A 22,572-nucleotide genomic window follows, 5' to 3' on the forward strand; every position below is an offset into this window, starting at 1 on the left:
TTTTTTAAATATTATGTTTCATACCCTGCAAAAAAAAATGGTGTAAATCTGCGCTATCGCGGTGTTGAGGTTATGGGTGTTAAAATCCGCTAAAAAACGGTGTTAGATTAAGTAGTTTTTCACCGTATCTGCACCGAAAGTTTACTCTCTGTCCTGTCAGAGGGAAGAAAGTCGTTCTATTCTTTGATGAAAATTAACGCATGCGCCATTTTTCCCGTGAACAGAGGTTCAAATTTAAACTTTCAGGTGTAGATCTAGTAAAAATACTTTCCGCTCTAGGTGTGCAATATACTTATTATTTTTGAACCATCGGAAGTCGAATTCTATTTCAAACACGAAAAAAAATTTACTAACTCATGGGGAAATCCTGTAGTAGTCTAATTCTTTAGTTTAGTGATTTACTTAAGTTTCTTTACAATATTCGAATAATGTTAATTAATTTCCACACTAATTAATAAAGCCCGTAGAGTATTAGTTATCAATAAGGTGATACAATCTCTTAAATTTGTATATAAGTATAAAGGTCAAAACAGTACTCCGCGATTACAATAATACGATAGACAAAAGAGAAAACGGGACCAGTGTCCCCAGTTAGAGGTGCGTGTCTCCCGAAGGCTGAAGAAAATCTGCCTCCTGCTCCTTGATTCTCGAGGGTGTTAGCTTTTGCTAACACTTAGAGTTGTTCTTGGGATCCCGTGACGTCATGAGCCCCTTAAATGCCGGGGAAGGGACTTTACGACCCGAAGAGTGCGGTGGTTGACGGAAATTTTTCTGAGAGTGGAAAAGTACTCCCGCAATCCAAAGAATGTTAATTTTTTCTAAATATTTAATTTGATAAATGATAAAAAATTTGTGAAATCCATAACTCGTACTCCGATCAGAATTAATTTACTTTTATGTACACCGTTTTAACACCGGTTGAATAACACCGTTAAGTAGCGCCTCTACACCAGTGTGAGTCCATTTGAACACCAATTTTTTAGTGTATTTATTTATTATGTATTTCAATGTTTATTAAACACAAAATATATGAGCTATCGATGGGTTGATTTAGAAAATAATCATACCGACCCCCATAGATGGCGCGGGTGCGTTTGTTTAAAAAATAAAACAAAGCTTTTAACGTTGTTTTATTATTATTTATTTTTTTGGGCATCAGGTTAAGAGGATTTAAGACACCTACGCGAATTACGACCACCCGTCACGATTGCAAGAGGTTAAATCACCATCAGGAGGCTGTACTGCATATAAACACATAAGTAGGTATGGACAGAAAACGAGAGATGTGCAATTGGAAATGATTACAGTGAAACATTTTGTCGCCATAAAGGAGAACACGTAATGATGCGAAAATAAGTTAACTAAAGACATGATACTTTCAAAGAAATAAACAAGATGGAGAATAATACTCCTGAAGTAGAAGAAGAAGAAGAAAAAGTATGAGGAAGAAAAGAATAAGTTGAAGAGGAAGAAAAAGAAGGAGAAGAAGATGAAGAAGAAGAAGAAATATTAAGTACACAGTCGGCACGACATTGGATGCAATGTTCCGTGACGCCGGTTACTTTCGAGAGATCGATGTAGTGTCTGGCGTGCTTGAGAGTGGTCTTTCCTCGTCGTTACAAAGTAAACACAATTCGACGCACGTCGAGCACTTTACGATCAACGCCTCAAACTTATTCTCAAGTGTCACGCCTCTTTAAAACATTATGCACAAAACTAAACCATTGAACGGAAATGTATTTCGGTTGAAGCTTCTTAAGCTCAAAATCCATAGCAGACGCGCAGCAAAACTTTTAGTACATCAGTATTTTAGATACTAAGTAGACATGATAAACTTACCCGGGTCAAAAATAAAACTTGATTCAGGCTCGCTTCACCTTATTTTCTTTTGAAGTTATCGATTTGCCGACGATTTTTCGATAAGATCTCGACTTTTTCGACTTCAATTAAATATTTTTCAATTTTTTCAACTTCCTTCATCTTAGTTTCAACTTATTTGGATTTTTTGATCTTAGATTGAACTTATTCGTCTTTGCTTCGAGCACGATAGTCATTCACCTTACTTTTGATTTGCTGAATCAAGTCGAAAAAAAGTTATTTATTTGCCTTACTTTCGCCTTAATGTATAAAAATTATTTCACCGTAGTTTTGACTTTTCCGCCTTGTAATTTCAGTCGAATAAGTCTAAACTGAGTCAATTTCGACTTGATTTAGACTTTTTCGCCTTAAATCGTGACTAAGTAAGCCAGTTGGGTCTAAACCAAGGCGAAAACTCAATGTATTTCATATCTCCGTAAAAAAAAGTCGAGTTTATCTTGTGAAAAACGGCTCCAAATTTCGACTTGGTAAACCGAGTCTAAATCAAGTTTCATTTTTTCAACAAAAAACCGGAGTAAGTCCAGGCGGTGTTGGTGTTAAAATTTTCGGTGTTAAATTTCAACACCAAATTGCGGTGTTAAAATAATACCGCCGAAGGTGTAAATATTCTTTAACAGTATTAAAAAAATTTCCCGGTGTTAAAATATTTTTCGGTGTTGAAAATATTTAACTTTGTGAATATTTTTACTTACTCGATCACTACAGTTAACACAGTATATATATTAATTAATTAAATTATTGGTGATTGAAATGATGGGCGTAAAATTGTGTAATTTTTAAATAAATTACGTATGACATAAATAATTATTTAAATAAGTACATAGCAAAATTGAAATTTTCTCCAGATAATACATTTTTTTTTTCTATTTTCTATACGTGAAATTTTTTCACACCGATTCAACACCAGTATTTTAACACCGCCTACACCGATGTTATATCATTTTAACACCACGCGGTGTTAAATTGAGTCGATTTTTAACACCGCTCTTTTTACAATCCAAGTCTGCATATATTTATCAACAGACTTACCTTTATACCACGTGTTGACATGCAGCTAAATATTTTTTATGGGTAATCGAGTTGAGTGATGATATTGGAAGGTCGCCAACGACATACAGTCTCGTTCGCGCGTAACCAGAGGAAAGATTGCATTAGGAAAATCTTAGTTACTATATTATCGATAAACCGCGATCTCGATTCCGGGTGTGATTTACGTTCCTCATGAATCACAGTCAGTACGTCACGCGAGCTTAACTATTTTGAATGAAGAGGAACGTCATCACACCAACATCTAGTGTAGTAGCGTATAGTATAGCCAATACACTTTGCTGGCCAGGCTAAACTAATATAACTCTCGAACGGATTAAACTTAAACGTTTAGGGCATATGCGTTAAATTTATGTGTGTGCGTGTAAACTATACACGGCATCCGATCGACCATGAACAAGATGAGAGAAAGAGAGAGAGAGAGCTTGTTACCACAGGGTATTAAGCAAACGATCAAGCGATACCAGAGGATCCGTAAGATTTTCTTGTGCCATAAACACGTGGGCGTAACTATATAATCCACATTGAAGAATGCAATTCATTTAATTTAGTTGTATATTATAAGAAAAACATCGCTGATATGAATCACTAAGTTAACTTTGAGTTCGATGAATCAACTTTTAAATATTTATAGGATAAACGTTTTTACAAAATCTGAAGCATAATCTTTGGCACTGGGGTTCTAAATTACTCAAGACTATACGGTAATATAATATAACGTTAGTGACATTACATTGAGCTGTTTCATACTACAAAAATATTTATGTAATTTATATATATATATATATATATATATATATATATATATATATATATATATATATATATATATATATATATATATATGTATATATATTAAAATTTTACTGCATATGATGTGCATTATATAAATAACGGAATTATAAAATGTAAAAATTTATGTGTACATTTGGCACGTTCACACGCAATGCTTTCTAAACTAGAATGAAAATTCCTGCGGTTGTACCAAACCGGAAATGAAAAGATCTTTGCCAAGTGGCAAAGTCTGAGCTTGTCAAGAATTCGATCGTTGTCTGGATGATGGCTCTGAATGTTATTCCCTTATTTTACATTTATTTAATTCTACTGTGTACCAGCTACTCTCATAAATTTTTATCTGAGAGTGTGTGTGTGCGTTAAAAACACTGGCGGGTTTATGTTTACGAGTTTTACTGCCGAATGTCAAAGTAGCAAGTCGCGGCGCTTATGCAATAACACACTCGACGATAAGCTCGTGGTGTGTATATATTGTTGGGGTTGATGATGCCAACGCGTCGTATGTTTCGACTCGTGCAACAGCTAAGGCGCCTTTAACAGCCTTGCCTGTTGTTCCTTTCCATCCTTTTGCATGTCATGTAGCTTTTATTTCGTACAACCTTCAATTCATTATCGAGGGATACTCGTTTGTTCAGTATATTTCGGCGAGTGTCGTTATTTTAAATTTGCGGTAAGCGAATTCGATTTTTAAAAATACATGGAGAAATTATTTCTGTTTGAAATGCTATGGTGTAAAAAATATTTACACCGTTGGCGGCGTTATTTTAACACCGGGGAATTTTTTTTAACACCCGTACAGAATATTTACACCGGCGGCGGCGTTATTTTAACACCAGGGAATTTTATTGAACACCGGTACAGAATATTTACACCGGCGGCGGCGTTATTTTCATACCAGTCTAGAATATTTACACCGATGGCGGCGTTATTTTAACACCAGGGAATTTTATTTAACACCGGTACAGAATGTTTACACCGGCGGCGGCGTTATTTTAACACCAGTCTATAATATTTACACCGGTGGCGCGGTATTTGAACACAGGGGAATTTTTTTTTAACATCGGTACAAAATATTTACACCGGCGGCGGAGGCGTTATTTTAACACCAGCTTAGAATATTTATACCGGCAGTGACATTATTTTAACACCAGTCTAAAATATTTACACCGGTGGCGGCGTTATTTTAATACTGGGGAATTTTTTTTAACACCCATACAGAATATTTACACCGGCGGCGGCGTTATTTTCACACCGCTATTGGTGTTGAAATTTAACACCACCGATTTTAACACCTACACCGCTTGGACTTACCCCGGTGATTTTTTACAGAGGGTATGGCTATAGTAAAATAGACGATTATATCACAATTTACTGTAACCATTGAAAATTTTACTACAGTCATAGTAATTTTTGCATGTGTTTACTTGAATTTCTGTCAGGTGGCCAAGATGACCCGGCTTTACTATGACACCATAGAATTTCAAAAAAGAATAATTCATTTTTGAAACAATCAAAATTTTTTGTTTGTATTTAAATTACAATTCGACGGTTGGTTAAAAAATAAAACTTCTTTTCTTTTAACACCAGGAAAAGTTTTAACACCGTTTTCGGAGTTGACTTCTACACCAATGACCTTAACACTGCGATAACGTGGACTTACACCTTTTTTGTAGTGCATATTTGAATTAAAATAAAAGTAACTCGATGACTTTACTTCATAAATAATTGAGTAATATCAAATTTGAAATAAATATAGAACTTTATGATTAGTGCGATCATAAAAGCATTGTGTGTATACTTGCCAAAAACGGCACATCAATCCAAAATGTCATATAAAATGAAACAAAAAAAAATGATAATAATAATAATTCTCGAATGACGTTACATTAAAGTTAATGAAATTAACTAGTTTCTATTGAGAATTATTTTAAAGATTTAAGATGACACTGATTGACACGCAGCTGACGAGCTGAGAGAAAATTCTCGCGGTGGCGCATCAGCTGACTTGTCACTCTTCCTGACAGCAATGCAAGGTCAGTCTGTAGCCTTCTTCCCAATACAATTATGTACAAGATTGTGCTCTTATCGTTAAGGCTACCGAAATTTTTAGTTAAAAAAAATCAAAACAATGCCATAAGTCATAGCAATAACTGATTGATAGTAGAGCGAAAACAAATTCCGGTGTTGGATACAGATGTGACGGTTCAGATAACGAGGGGTCGAAGGTTTACGTGAATCGAATCGCAATTACTTTTCATGATGAAAAGATAAAATAAAAAAAAAATGTCATTTTAGCCGCGTGCTACTTGGGAAGTTGGCGAATAACGTGCGGTTAAGCCGGTCAGTTGGCAGTTTATTACAATAATTCGGTCGTTTAATTGCTAATTAAGGGGACGATGCAGGTAGGCCAGTCAAGAATTGTCGCATCTGTCGACGTGCTACAGTGCCGATGTACGAATTCTCTACCACGGCAGTCGTTAAATTACTCTCTGGCGATCCCACGTCGTTTGTTCCGGCTGATTATCGCCCGGTGGAACACTGCGAGAAAGAATTAATGTCACAACATGACTTCTCGATCGAAATTGTCGCAAAAAAATTACTGTCGATACATAAACTTCCTCGGCATATTATCATATGTACATTCGACAACTCACAAATGTTTATAGAGATATAAAAATTAATGACTAACAGTCTCTTGATAACTTCACCAAAAAATAATATTGCCTTGTTTCATTTTTTATTTTTTATTTCCATCATATTAATGGATAAGAAAAAATTTATTATATTTATAAAGGAAATAATGGAATGAATATTTTGGTTTTGACTTATATTTGAAGGAATTTAACCGAATTTCCAGTTGCCATAGAAAAGAAAATTTTTCCCTGGGCGGGCAAAATGGACCATGCTCCGAAAAAAAGGAAAAACTTTTTAAAAAAAAAAAAAAAAATGGCTAATAAAATTGTTTAGATCGAATTTAAGTGAAAAAAGAGATTTGCAATATTGGTAGTAAATAAAAATACCGAAAAAAAATTATTTTAGATAAATAAATTTTATAAAATTTATAAAGATAGCGTAGAAAAAGGTGGATATATTTTTTGTACACTGTAAAAAAACACCGGGGTAAGTCCAAGCGGTGAAGGTGTTAAAATCGGAGGTGTTAAATTTCAACACCGCCGCCGGTGTAAATATTCTGTACCGGTGTTGAAAAAAATAACCCGGTGTTAAAATAACGCCACTGCCGGTGTAGATATTCTTCACCGGTGTTAAAATATTTTACTTTGTGAATATTTTTACTACTCGATCACTATACTTGTTAATGAATGATATTTGTTATTAATTTTCATAAAAAACTGACATTTTTTGTGTTTTATAATCTTTAAAGTTAATAATTCAAGCGGACGCAGTTTACCCCACTTTTACACCAGTATTACCCCGCTTTTACACCGACATGACTCCGCTTTTACACCGGTTACCCCACTTTTACACCAGTTTAACACCGGTATTTTAACACCGCCAAATTACGCCTCCTACACCGGTGTAATTTCATTTTAACACCGGGCGAAGTTAAAATGAGTCCATTTTTAACACCGCTCTTTTTACAGTGTAGTAAAAAAAAAAATTTGAAGGAAAAAATTCTTTACAGAATTTTTGGGGTGGTCCGTTTTGCCCGCCTTTCTTTATTAAATATCAATAAACATTAAAATATGATTATTTTAGTTTTTAATTTATAGCAGAAATAAATTTTTTATTTTAAAATTTATTTCCTGTACTGGCTAATGAATTATTGTTTAAATAACGATGTTGCAATGTTTTTTGAACTGAAATGTTAATGCTTTCAATAGATTACTTTTTATTATATAAATAGCACTAAAAATTATTTTTATTTATAGACCAACGTATAAATAATTTTTTTACTCAATTTATTTTTATAACAATCTTATATCTTTTTATTTTTTTGTGTCACTAATTTTTTGTCCTCATTGAAATTTTATCAGTATTTGTAATATTTCGAATTTCATTGGCTAGATGCGTTGAAATCAATCAAATGTTTCAGAAAAATTATCAATAGGCATTCCGAGACAATGTTTTTTTACTTTTCGACCCATTTTTTCATCAAAAAATATATTTATAAAACCATCAATTATTTTAACAGAAAATTGAGACCGGAAAATTCAGTGAACGATTCATTTGAGAAATGTAAAATTTTTTTGATTTTTATCACAATTTTGTCTTATTTTCCAACACTTTTTCTAACAAATTTTCATTGAAAAAAAAAAAAAAAAATATCAAACAAACGAACTCATTTCTTTAATGACCTCATGAGTATTTTATTTTTAAAATCAATCTAATGATTTTCAAATTAAAAAATAATACGTATCTATATTTTGTTTACCAAACAATTCAAGTTTATTTTGAAACGAGAGAAAACTAAAAAAAAAGCTTCAGTCCGATGGCATTGAATTTTTTTTATCGTTGTTTATTCTCTAAGACAAGAATATTAATTAACGATTTCACAATTTTTAGTTTAAAACCGAAGTTTGCATTGTTTGATGAAGATCGAACAATAAGAGATGTGCATTAAACCGTGAGATTAACGGCGGTAATAAGACACGAGACTGGGCTTCATTAGGCGCATTGTTATAACTGTGAACGCAGGGCAAGGCCCACAACACCGACCAGTACCAGTGGGTCCTTTTTAACCAATACAAGGACCCTGTATACATTCCTTATGGTTAAGTCTGAAGCTTACCCATTCAAACCAGAGATAGAATTTAATTTTTTTCTCTCATTAGTTTTGGTCTCCTGTCTTGTCTCTCTTTTTTTTTATTCCTTGATTCTCCAATCAACAAATAAGTACAACATTCAACTTCGGACTTATCTACTAATTGTCATTTGCCGAAATTTTAAATTTTGAAAATAGTTTATAAGTACAATTCAAAATCGATTCAAAAATATGCAATGCGAGAATTGACAAAGTTCCCTTTAGTAAAAAAATAGTCAAAGTTTTAGTAAATATGCGAAATTTCGACTTCATCTATTTGGGCAAATTAATTTTTTTTTTTTTTTAGAGTTAAATGAGAAGAACAAATTTTCGAATGTACTGCAAAAAAATATTTTTATAGCCTGAAAATTAGAGAACCGCTTCTACATATTTACTAAAATTATTCATAAGACTAAAAAATTTTGATAAATATTAATTGATTTTTTTTACATAAATTAAAATTTTTGAGTCTTATAAAAAATCAGTTGTTGAAAACTAGTTTTAGACAATAAAATTTATCTACTAAGGAAACAGTTCAAAATGGGATAATTTAAAATCTGTGTGCGAATCATAGTTCAAAATATGACACCATTAAAAATTTTTTTTCTTAACTGATAAATGTCTACTACTGTGTCTAAAATAATATGGGGTAAGTTGGCCACTTCAGAAAACGCGGCAAAAATTTTCAAATAAAAGAAATTGTATTTTTACAAGTGTTCGTTACTTGACTTAATTCATTAAATTATGGAGGACTAGATTAAAAAAAACTGAAGAGTAGAATTAATTCCTATAAAAAAAAATTAAGTCACTTTGTTTTTAATAAATTTGCTCTTTTTTCCGCTCAAAGAAAAAAAAACTTTTTTACCAAAATGATGCGTAATTTTGACTCGTGGCATTTTTTTAAAACAAAAAAAAATAGTTTACCGAAATCATAAAGCAAAATATTTTTAGAAAATTTCAAATCTGAAAATTACGTCAGCTAACAAAATTGCATACACGCGAGTTAATTTTTTATTAAAGAACATTCGAAATAACAAAACAATTATTTGAGAATAAATAACTATATAATTAATAAGGACATGAATTTAAAATACTAAACTACATGTAGATTTCAAAAATAATCTATGTATAAAAAAATGTCAAGTTTATTAATGTCGTTCCTATTAAATCACTGCTAGAGTTACTTTGATCCAGAAAATTCAGGTGTGACTAAACTCACGTAATAAGCTCGCTCTCAGTAAACACATTCAAAGCCTCGTTTCTATTACGCATTTAATTTTCTTTGAATTTAAATCCTTTGAAGCATAACCCCTTTTTAGTTTAAATTCATACACAAATATCATACTTATAGATTTTCTCTCTTATTTTATTCTCTACATTTTTTTCCAAATTATACTGAAAAAAAAAAAAAAAAAAATAATGACCAACTTTTCATAATAAATTGAACGTCTTTATCACTTTAAGTGCCCAAAGAACATCTTAATTGAAGCATTTAACGTTAAAAATTATCAAAAGGAGTAACAAATTGTGCGTCCAAATTAAAAATGATTATAAATTTCTTAAGAAGTTTTAATTAACACAATAAATACAACTTGATTTCAAATTGAGATGCAACGATTAATAAAGATAATGCACATTAGCACACATGGAAAAAATTGATAACCCGAAATTGTGGTGATAAAAAAATAAATTGAGTTACAAAAAAAAAAGTTAAGAAAAATAGAGCAAAGATCATGAGGCAGGTCCACTTGGTTAAGAAATACGAGCTTGAAAGGGCGTCTTGTGATTGCTACCGGGTTAATATAAAGGAATGCCCCAGAGAGAACATACTTGGGATGTTTGGTAGTGCAATCCCTGGTTCGGGTTTGGTTGCATAACGGGTGACGCCACTCGAATAGAAGGAAGACCGAGGAGGTTGTGCCAATGCTATATGCGGATACTCCAAAAGTCGCTTTTATAACCGTCTTGGTAAACTTTCACGAGAGACATCTCCGTGAAAACGACACGGTATTGTTTATACTACTTGGGCATAAATATACATCTATATATATAAATATCCCGGATGAAAATAACATATATGATCAAAATATATGATAAATATCAGAAAATATATGGGGCGAATTTAACTATATTTTATTTTATATTAAAATATATAATACTCATCATATACGAGTCCATATATGTTTAGCATGTATAAAATATATATGTCAATCATATACAAAAAATATATTTTTATCATATATAATATCAATTATATGCTGCCATATATTTCATTTCATATAAAAATTTCATATTTTTAAAATATAAAAGGAAATATATCAACACAATATATTATAAGGTAAATGTAAATGTAGATATAGATTAATATAAAAAACATATGTAACATATATGTTAAAATATAGGTCAAAATATATGTAAAAATATATGATAAATATCAGAAAATATATGGGGCGAATTTAATTATATTTTATTCTATATTAAAAAATATAATACTCATCATATACGAGTCCGTATATGTTTAGCATGTATAAAATATATATGTCAATCATATACAAAAAATATATTTTTACCAAATATGAAAATATATATTCTTGTCATATACGGAAACTATATTTCTATCATACATAAAAATATATATTTCTATCATATACGAAAAATATATTCTGATCATATATAAAAACATATATTTATATTGTGTATGGGAAAAAAAGTTTCTTATTCGTATGACCAACTTTAATTAAATTAGATCTAAATTTTAATATACTCTTTAAATTGCAGTTAAAATTTTCAAAATTAGTTAATTTGATGCGAATATGCATACTCATATACTTATACATACACCGAATAAAATATATGCTTAAACATAACAAAGAAAATATATGGTGCCATATATAATATCAATTATATGCTACCATATATTTTATTTCATATAAAAATTTTATATTTTTTAAATATAAAAAGAAATATATCAACACAATATATTATAAGGTAAATGTAAATGTATATATAGCTTAATATAAAAAAAACATATAAGTAACATATATGAATACATATATTTACTACTGTATATAATTTTATATTAAATTGGCAAAAATCTCTATATGACTTTTTATAATATACAATATAATATATCATATATTTTTTTGTTGCAAACATATATGATTTTATATATTTTAACCATATATTGTTTTTTCATACGGGATATATGTATATTTATGAGTGACACGTCAGACATGGTTTATACTAATACCCTATCTATCCATAGAACAGTTTTTATATGATGATTTAAATACTATAATACTTTGATATTTAGGTGAATAATCTTCGGGTATTTTTTTTTAAATAAAAAAAAAGTTGAAATTATTATTTTAAGAAAAATATAAAAAGTTAAACGATACTTTTTTTTAGTTTGTTCTATCGTCGGTCTACCGGGTGAACAAAAATAGAAACTGTCATATAGTTGTCTGACACGTCATTAGCGTTTTTTTCTGACTATTGCAGTCATTTCGTCATCATCCAGTTACGTGCCAGGGACCACAAATACTTATTTACAATTGTTATGTACTTAATTCTTCTTTATTTTTAAAATAATGTGTATCTATATATTTTTTTAACTCATCTATAAATCGTGTAGTAGGCGTAATTTATCGGGTTTATAAAAAAAATTCTATTTTTTTTTTGTAGATTAAAGTCGCGATAAAATCCTACTGATTTTTATATTATGTATATACATTTATACAAGTTGTTGATTGTGGATATTTTATTTGTCGTAATGATTTTATATCGGTAGATTATGCAATAGCAAAACTTGTATCACCTGTCGTCAAAGTGCGTTGTTTTTTATATTCTTAATAAAATATATAGTGCATTTAAATTATACGTGGGTGAATAGAAGTTAATATTTAAGTTGAGAAAACAACTAAACATTGCAAATACTGTAAACAGTAAACAGGATAATGAATAAGTGTACATATTCAATAATAAAAAGTATTTCATACCTAACAAGTTGTTTATATTATTTAAACTGCACGGAAAGAGAAGTATGGAAACGGTTCCCATAATTCTATAAAATTTTTTCATATACCAACATAGGAATTATGACCACAAATTATGGGAGCAGTTCCTATAATTATAGGAATGTTTCCCATAGTTATAGGAACAGTTCCTATAATTATGGGAATGCTACCCATAACATTATAGGAATGGTTCCTATAATTTATAAGAATTGTTCCTATATTATCATAGAAATCATTCCCATAATATATAGGAATGAACACTATATTTTATAGGAATCATTGCCATAAATTATAGGAACTACTCCCATACTAATATAGGAACCATTCCTATAATATTATGGGAATGGTTCCCATATTATCATGAAAAAATTAACTTAAAGAAAAGTGTGGTAATCGCTTTTACAATACACAGAAATATTATTAAATATAAAAACAAAAATTCAAACATTGAAAAAAAAATGGTATTTGGCAAAAACATTAAAATTTTTAACAAATTTTTTTTTTTCTTCAACAAATTTAGCGTCGAAGAAGTCTTCATTTGAATCTCTCCTTCATTTGAATGTCATAGGGGAAATTCCTACACTATTTCGTAAAAAAAAATTTTTATGATATTATGGAAATGGTTCCCATGACATTATAGGAATGGTTCCTATAATGATATGGAAATAGTTCCCATAGTATTATGGGAATGGTTCCCATATTGGTATAGGATCTATTCCCATACTATTATGGAAACTATTCCCATATATTATGGGAACTATCCCTATAATAGTATGGGTACAATTCCTATACCATTATGGGAACTGTTCCCATAATGCATAGCAAAACTTCCCATAATTTTCTTTCCGTGTATGCTTATTATTCAACTTTCAAAAGTGGAATAATAATTTTTAAATAATAATAAATTAATAATAAATAATAATAAAATTTAAATAAATTTTAATAAATTAAAATCGTCATTAATTTTTTTGGCATTTAATCTATAGGAGACGGGTGAGAAAAATTTGTGTCTCCAAAATTGAAATTGACTGTCAGTTATGACTTATCATCAATTTTGTACATAGAAAAGAAAGATTTCTTGGCGCAAAAAATTTTTACGTGCCCTAAGAAAATTTATACTTTTTTTTTTTTTAGAGAAGTCCATTTTGCTCACCCGAGAAAAAATTTTTTTCCTACGGCATCTGAAAATTTGATTCAATATTACTTCAAATTGAAGTCAAAAAGAAAAGATCCAGCGATTTGAATCCACGAGAACCCGTTTTTTCTTTAGCAGTCCCGTTTTGCCCGCCACCCCTCACTTATAAAATAAAAATTTTATGAGTTTTTCTTCTAAAGTCAGTTTTCTAATTAATGTTATAAAAAAAAATTGAAACAATTTTCGCATGGCGCCCACTAGTCTTTTCTTTTGTAATATACGTTATTCTGAAAAAAAATCATCGCTCTATTTTTGCATACTCAACAACCTCGAACGCCTAGTCTATATTTGTAATAGTTCATTCATACGATTCATTTTTTTTCTTTGACTTTTATAAATATTTATATTCCGCAATGAAAACAAAAAATATTCTATTTTTTACAATACTAAAGAAAGTATAGACTTTAGAGCAAAATGTTTCAAACAAAAATTGTAGGGAATTTAATTTGCTACAAAAAACATTTCATAGTTTATCAACGAATTCCTAATATTTTAAAAGATATAGAGAAAATTAGTAGAGCATCAATGAATTTCAGAATATTCAGAATTTTATTTTTGTACTTCAAGCCGCAATTACGTCGAAATTATTAGATCTACGTGAAAATACCCCAAGACATTTTTGTAGAGAATTTAATAAGCTACAATGTTGCTTATATTCATTTTTCTCATATATGTCTTAGTTTCGTCGTAAGTCGATTTTTTCAATAACTTCTAAATGTAAATTTTAAAGTTTGTAATAAAAAAACTAGATTTAAAAAAATAAATCAGCGCTCAATGACGTGGGCGAGGGTTTTGCTACTAATTAAAAAAAAAAAATTATAATATTAAATTTTTACCCAATTAAATTCGACCTTAACTGCCTACAGTATTAAGAATTTAAAAAAAAATATTAAAATGATCGAATGTCAGTTTTCTAATTTTTTTTTTCAATCTATCCGAAGGACACTAATGTAGGGATCAACTTGATTATTTCGCGTCATCCCTATAGAATACTAGGCATTAAAAAAGCAATGTCTTGCGGTTAAACATCTGAGATGTCAGAGCATAGTCTATGTAACCACTATTCAAGGACTTGCCTTTCTAACTTGATGACCCACGCGACTCGGCTATCAAACTTAATGTATTTATATATAATATAATAGACAAAAAAAAAGTATATTTTTTTTTACCTCATCATTGAATTGCGTACTTCTTTTAATGATTAACAAGAGAGATGAACAGTCTGCTTACCTGCAATAAAAATAAAAAAAAAATATATATAAATGTTAAAATGAAGATAAAAATAATAAAAATAAAATAAAATAAAAACGTTTATTAAATGTGAATATTGAAAAAGAAAGTACTATTAATAACTGTACGAATTGCCTGTGATGTGGGAGTTTAATAAATTTTAAGTAATAACGGTCTCGTGTGTCTTCCAGCAGCATAATTTTTTACATATTTTACTTCTTTCCTTTCTCTCCCACTATCGTATTTTTATTTTTTTCACATATGTTTAAATAAATGACTCAATAATGTCATCCTCTAGTTTATATATATATATATATATATATATATTTATTTGTAAATTATATAAAGAGATTAAATCAACAAGAGAATTTCAAATTAAAAAGTTTCCTTTTCGTATTTTTTTTTTTTTTTATATAAATAATTATAAGATTTGGCATTTAATGGGAACGACGGTATATATTAAAGAGAAGCCAAAGTGGCAGCTAAAGTTGGGGGTAGGGAGATTGAAAAACAGAGAGTAGAGTGGAAATGAAATAGAAAGAGAAAATAAAATGTGAAGTAGTCAAGAAGACGCAAATAGCTCGCCAAACTTAGACTAACGGACTTGCCAGGCACATTAGAAGGGGGAAGTAGTTTAACGTCGAGTCTTTACTTTTGATTTCTTCTCTCTTTTTATCGCTCTCTGGCATCTTTACATCGACCTCGTAGACCGGCAATCTAACTATCAGAACAGATAAATTTATACCTTGCCAATAAAATTTAAAAAAAATAAATTTTAACTATGAAGCAACAAAAGTTGCATTTAACTGATTCATTGAACCGGAACACAAGTGCGTTTAGGATAAATTGTCTTGGTTTATTTGAATATTAAACTATTTAGTCATATGTGAATTAAGTTGTTAAAATAATTGCTTATGAGGGAATACGCGTACGAGGGAACACATTAAATCTGTGTACATGCATATTATTTTCATTCTTGCGTAATATTTTCCAGTGCCGTGTGTTTGCCGGGACTATTCCAAGTCTTGTTTTTGCCACGGGCGTGTCATCGATAAACGTAAACTCGAAAATTTATTGATTAAATTTTTAACGTAACGAGGTATTATTATTATTTTCCGAGTGTTGAAAACGAGACTCGAGAAATAAATATGAAAAAAAAATAATTTAACTGATTTCAGCAACACGTTTAAGTAATTAAAGTTAAAAGTATTGAATACAACTTTTTTTTTTTTTTTAAGATAACCATTAAAGTTATTCAAAGATTACCAGATACAAATTAATGAAAGTTACCGATAAATGACTAAATTTACTGATCAAGTACGGGAATTAATTTCGGGACAGAAGAAATTTTTTTTTAAATGTCATACAAAAATGGCTTCTGTTCTCGAAAATTTTGTTTGTTCCGGGTCGAAAAATGTCATCTCTTTAAATCAAATAAACTTTTTATTTGTATTTAATTAAGATGAGAAATTTAATTGAGTTTTTCTAGTACTATTGCTTATTTAGACTATTTTCCGACTTTTTTCGATAATTTTTAGTCTAATTTCGGTCACCTATAGAGCAAAATTAGACTTTTTCATCAATCTGAGTCAAAAATAAAACTTGATTTAGATTTGGTTCACCAAGTCAAAATTTGGAGCTGTTTTTTATAAAACAAACTCGACTTTTTTTTACGGAGATATGAAATACAATGAGTTTTCGCCATGGTTTAGACTTAACTGGCTTACTTAGTCACGATTTAAGACGAAAAAGTTGAAATCAAGTCCAAATTGACTTATTCGACTTAAAATATGAGGCGAAAAAGTCAAAATCAAGTCGAAATTGATTTGATGTAGATTTATTTGACTTAAATTATAACACGAAAAAGTCAAATCTACGGTGAAATAATTTTTACATATTAAGGCGAAAGTAAGGCGAATAAATAACTTTTTTTCGACTTGATTCAGCAAGTCAAAAGTAAGGTCAATGACTATCGTGCTCGAAGCAAAGACGAATAAGTTCAAACTAAGATCAAAAAATCCAAATAAGTTGAAACTAAGATGAAAAAAGTTCAAAAAGTTGAAAAAAATTTGATTGAAGTCGAAAAAGTCAAAATCTTATCGAAAAATCGTCGGCAAATCGATAACTTCAAAAGAAAATAAGGTGAAGCGAGCCTGAATCAAGTTTTATTTTTGACCCGGGAAAATATTTTGCTTTTTTTCTTTCTTATCCAGACCGAAATTAGGTTTTTTCTGCCTGTTATTTTTTATTCTTCTGATCAAAAACAGCTTAAAATTTTAATAGAAATATAGACAGACCAACTAGTCCAAATACAGTCGGGTTAGACTAAAATTAGATCAAATTTTTCAACCCTAGGTTAATTTATTTATTAAATTTGATTCTCAATTCTCACTAAAAATTAATATTTTAATAAAACAATAATTTTATAAAAAATTTATTTCCGGTAAATATTCAATCAAATTCAATACAAATAAATGGATAGACCTAGTTGTTAATTAGATATTTAAATAAGTACTTGTTAGATTATCATCAATCAACGTACGTGATGTGAAAACATACATGTATATATAAATATATGTTTGTATAAATTTAGTGGCACGCGATAAATTTTAAAACCCGTAATTTAAGGTAATTCTTAGTATATATTTTGAGGTTGATTGGCTACCGGTTAAAATCGAAAATTTTTAACGATCATAATTTTGAAAGTATGCCTTCGAATTTAAAAATTACAGCGGTTGATTCGTCACATATTTAAACGCTATATAGAATCTTTAAGTCTCAAACGAGACACGAGTCTTTATTTGATCTTTAGTGCGGGTTTTAGCACCTGATGTTAAGAAAAAAAAGTTGACTCGAAATTAAACCTCATAAGATTTATCAACTAAAGAGTATTATAGCCCGCGGGTATCTTTTAGAGATCGAGCAACTTGTTTACTTACGGACGAGATAATTTACTTATAAATAAATAAATGAACACATAAATCCTGTACCTACTGATAAATTTAATTTGTAATTATATATTGTGTAAAAAATATTCACTCAAATACTTTGTATGGAAATATAATTATATTCATCATTATTTTATTTATTAACTTAATTTCTCCATAAATAAAATTTTTAAAAACTCGCGGTCATTTTTTCCGGTGGAAATATTTATCAAAATTTTTAATATTTCAAGTGTCAGTATTTTTTTTTTGTAAAAAAATATTAGTCATTTAATAATTTATAACTTTGACCCGGTTTTAAAATGTCCTCTTTTTATGATGCACATATATATATATATATATATATATATATATATATATATATATATATATATATATATATATATATATATAGTAGTTATATAAAAAGAGATTAATAATTTAATGATATAAATTCTCGAAGTTGTGGGTGTAGTAAAAAAAATAATGAAGGCTTTTAAATTACCCGCTTTAAATAGTAAAAAAAAGTTATTAGCTACGTACGGGTCTGTGCTTTACATAGCTTAAGTCGACGTCTAGCCATTTCGGGAATGGCCGGGGGAACGTCTTTACGGGCTAAAACTCTGGACAGAAATATCCCGAACGCAAGGACAAACTAGTAGCAAATGCTAAACGTTAAACTTACATGCCAAATTTTTAAACTACAAATCAACATCTTTTATAGAAATTTTACTATTGAAGATATACTTCACGTAAATTTTTTTTTGTCTTCAAAAAATCAGAACTCACTCGGAATTACGAAATTTTAACAAAATCTTTTAGTTCGAAATTAAAACAAAAATTTTTTCAGGTCTTGAAAAATTTTTCGCGCCGCAAAAAAATTCTAGGGGCGAGTAAAAATTTTTTGCGTCACGAAATCTTTTTTTTCTGTGTACACGGAAAAAAAATTCGACGAAAAATTCCAATATTACTATCGTAATCCTGGACTATACTTTTATTATCTGTAACATTCAAATATATGATACGAAAATTTACAGTTTTTAAAAGATTTTTTACTATTCACTATCGTAATTTCATTAAGAGTTTATTGTAATCAATTCAATAAGAAATATTACAATGTTACTATCGTAAATAGTAAAAGAATAAAAAATAAGATTTAATTATACTATTTATTCTTTTATTCTTCCTTTTAATTTACAGTGCTGCCTCTATGTTTTTACAATACAAGCTACAAAAATTACGATAGTTGGATTGTAAATTTTCTGAAATGGTATAGTATATGCCATCTGAAGCGTTTACGTATGAAAGACAAGTGTTGTCACAAACCATGATGTGATGCTTGTATGAGTGTATATATATATATAAATACAAATGATGACATCTACTTTGTCTGTATTATTTGTGGTTCAACTATATATATTTATAAATCAGTTCATCTTTATCCACAGTGTAGTGCAGAAATAGAGGTTATTATTCATGACGTTTTTCGGACAATTGTAAATAAGAAATTTAAAATAAAAACTGTACTTTCGTCATTACAAACCTACATAGATTGTGGAATATAATAATTTGGTGGTGTAAGTATAATTATTATTATTCAATTTTTATTAAACTTAATATTCTGTGGGTATATCGTATGATCCTGAAGTTGGCAGATAATTAGTAATTTTCGGATTTTTTTTTTCACCAAAGAAATTACAAAAAAAAAAAAACTAAAAAAATACACATGTAGAAAATTTAAAAAACTATGGGTGCAATTTTTTTAAATATTTTTTTTTTAATTATTTATCGTCTAAAAAAAAATCCAAAAATTATTAGATATCTGCTAACTTCAGTATCATGTATATCGTTCGTTTTAAAATCATTTATCTGGACAAGAAGTTTATTTTTATAAACAATTTAGTAGTATTTTGTGGTCATAGGATAAATGATTCTAAATGAATGAAAATTTATTTTTTCTAATAAATTCAATTCTCCTAATTTTGTTACAGGATAATCTTCATTTGTCGACAATGAATAATTTTACCCGGCTTTGCGAGAGGTAAAACATTTCAATAACCTCAAATTATGGACATTCAACATTTCTTTATGATACTGAAGTTAGCAGACGCCTAACAATTTTTGGATTTTTTTAAAAATGATAAATTATAGAAAAAAAGTATTCGAAAAAATTGCACCTATGGTTTTTTTAATTTTCTACATGTGCGTATTTTGAATACAAATAAATGAGTTATTTATTCATAAATTTTATATATACCAAAAAAATATGTTTGAAAAAATATTAAATAAATGTTTTATTATTACTACTTCAACATGTTTTATTTTTATTTCGAGATTGTATTTTCCTTCTCAATTTAACTGTTAAAAAAAAAAAAAAATTCCAAATGATAAATTTTTCTTTTTTATTAATTATAAGTTCTACTTTTTTAAGAAAATATATTTTACTCCATTGACTTCTAATTATTATTTTATATTTAAAGAAATTCTACATTACCGACTCATTCATTTTACGATAGTTGTATTAGAATTTATGTTAACACAACTTGTATAATTTACTCTATAGTATCTGATTTTTTCTTTCTGGTAGTAGTATAAATTATAAAATAAAAATTACGATAGTCTATTGTAAAAATTATTATTGAAAACTTATAGTCCAGCGTTACAATACTATATAATGAAAATTACGATAGTTAAATCGTAAAAAATCCGTGAATTTTTTTTCCGTGTAGATAACATGAATAAAACTCCTCTTTGAAGTAAACTCTACTCCAAAGGCATTAAATAAAAAAAAAATCATTCGGTCCGCAATCAATTAACGTTCAATTCCCAAAAATTTTACAGTGTAAAATAAAATTTGTATGATAGTTGTCAAAGTAAATAAATTTAACGAGGTTAATTATTGAGAAAACAAAATTTCGAGTGTTTGCCAAAGAATTAAAATCAATGGACTCAAGTTTGTTGTAAAATTGGCATATTACTATTAAATATATGCGATTCCTCGTTGACTCATTAGCTTATTTGAGAATTTATATTTTCATTCACATTTCAAGTGAATAATCAAGATTGGAGTCCGTAAGGGTCTACACTAGTCGCGGTGACGTTTTAGTCGGCCAACGACCACCCGCATTCAATTTCTAAAGAATTAATAGACAGAAAAGCTTCTTAGTTTTTTTTTCATTAGTACCCACTATTAAATAGTTTTATTAATTTTCCTGGTAATTATGTGTAAAATAAATGAAGGTCTGAAGATGAATGACAGGAGTGTGTTGTAATAATTAATTAAGGGCAACAATTATTTAACTTCCTAGATTTTCATAGAGCGCAAACCGTACTCGTGCCAAAAGTTGTCATATCTCTGTAATGCTCTGCTCCTAATGACTTTAATACACTTATATCACTCATGTGCATACGTCGGAGACGTGAAAAACGGAAAAATATTGAGTACGACAAAAATCGTCAGAAAAAAATTTAAGAGGAAACGCGCCTTGACGTGAAAAGAATAAAAATGACAACTGAAATGTAATCATTACTGAGTCTGATGAGTTTTTTAGTCTAGCAACGGTAATTAATTATAAACGACATACTTTTACTTATAATATCATACTAAAAATAAAATTTTAATGAAAATTTTTTTTAACAGATACTGTAATTAAAAAATTATGAAATATAAAATTTATCACAAAATTTATTTTTAACACAGATAATTAATGTCCGTTAATTTTTTTTATACACGGAAAAAACAGAATATTAAAAATTGATAAGTAAAAGTAAAAAGTGGAATCTGTTATCAATAATTAGGACTATTATGTACTTAATGCAAAGTAGTTTACTAATTTTTGTAGATTCCTAAAAACTACTATCAATTATTTCAAAAAGTAACTAAATATTATTACTTTTAGGTATAAATACGTGACTTATTAGTGAAAGTTAATTAATTTATGACATACATCTATTAAAAAGTAATGATTGGTCAAATTAAGAATTGCTATCTTAGATACTGATTTTTCCAGCCGAAAAATTGCAAAAGTTACTAACTTTTATTTTATAAATTCGATATCACTGATCAATTATTAGCTTAAAATATCATTTATCCATCATTATAAATTAATTTACAATATACATAAATCGAATGAGTGGTAAATAATAAAATGAAAAATTAGTATACTAGATACTGATTTTTTGCTCATAAAAATACCGAAAACTTTTAACTCTTATTTTATAAATTCTATCCCATTTACTAATAATTAATATAAAATGTTATTTATTCGTTATTATAAATTAATTTATTATATACATAAATCGAATAAGTGGTAAATTTTTTTAATTTTTCTATGTTTATTTGAATAGTAATAAATAACTGTAGATAGCAATTTATCGATTCTTTTTCATATTAATTTTAATATACGAAATTACAAATTTTGCTCTTCTATGTGTATCAAATTTCATATAAATAATAGCCATTTTGTAATATATAATGATCCTGGTTTGATATCAGTATACAAATATACTAATTTTAAGTCAAAAATAAACTACAATTAAAATTTTGAGCATCATTTTTTCCGTGTAGTTTATAAATTAAACTCTTCCGTAATTTTTATTGTGCGATTAAATTTTCCAATAAGATCAATTTTTTCCAAACTAAATTTTTTTTCTATTTTAATTCTCATATTTAAATTACCTACTGTGACATATTTAGAAAACATTTTTCTTTTATAAATGAAAAAA

General features: G+C 28.7%; 1 protein-coding gene and 1 long non-coding RNA gene across 3 annotated transcripts in view; one reads left to right on the plus strand and one right to left on the minus strand.

Annotated features, from left to right (window-relative positions):
- The window catches only part of LOC130670885 (myocardin-related transcription factor A-like), a 149,330-nt gene that overhangs the window by 118,293 nt on the left and 8,465 nt on the right, over positions 1–22,572 (minus strand). The window lies entirely within an intron of this gene.
- On the plus strand, positions 18,788–20,159 carry LOC130670902 (uncharacterized). The gene is made up of 2 exons (XR_008990447.1): positions 18,788–19,424; positions 19,839–20,159. It is a non-coding gene; the product is annotated as an uncharacterized LOC130670902 (long non-coding RNA).

The sequence above is a fragment of the Microplitis mediator genome, chromosome 7, assembly GCF_029852145.1.
Source record: "Microplitis mediator isolate UGA2020A chromosome 7, iyMicMedi2.1, whole genome shotgun sequence".
Taxonomy (NCBI): Eukaryota; Metazoa; Arthropoda; class Insecta; order Hymenoptera; family Braconidae; genus Microplitis; species Microplitis mediator.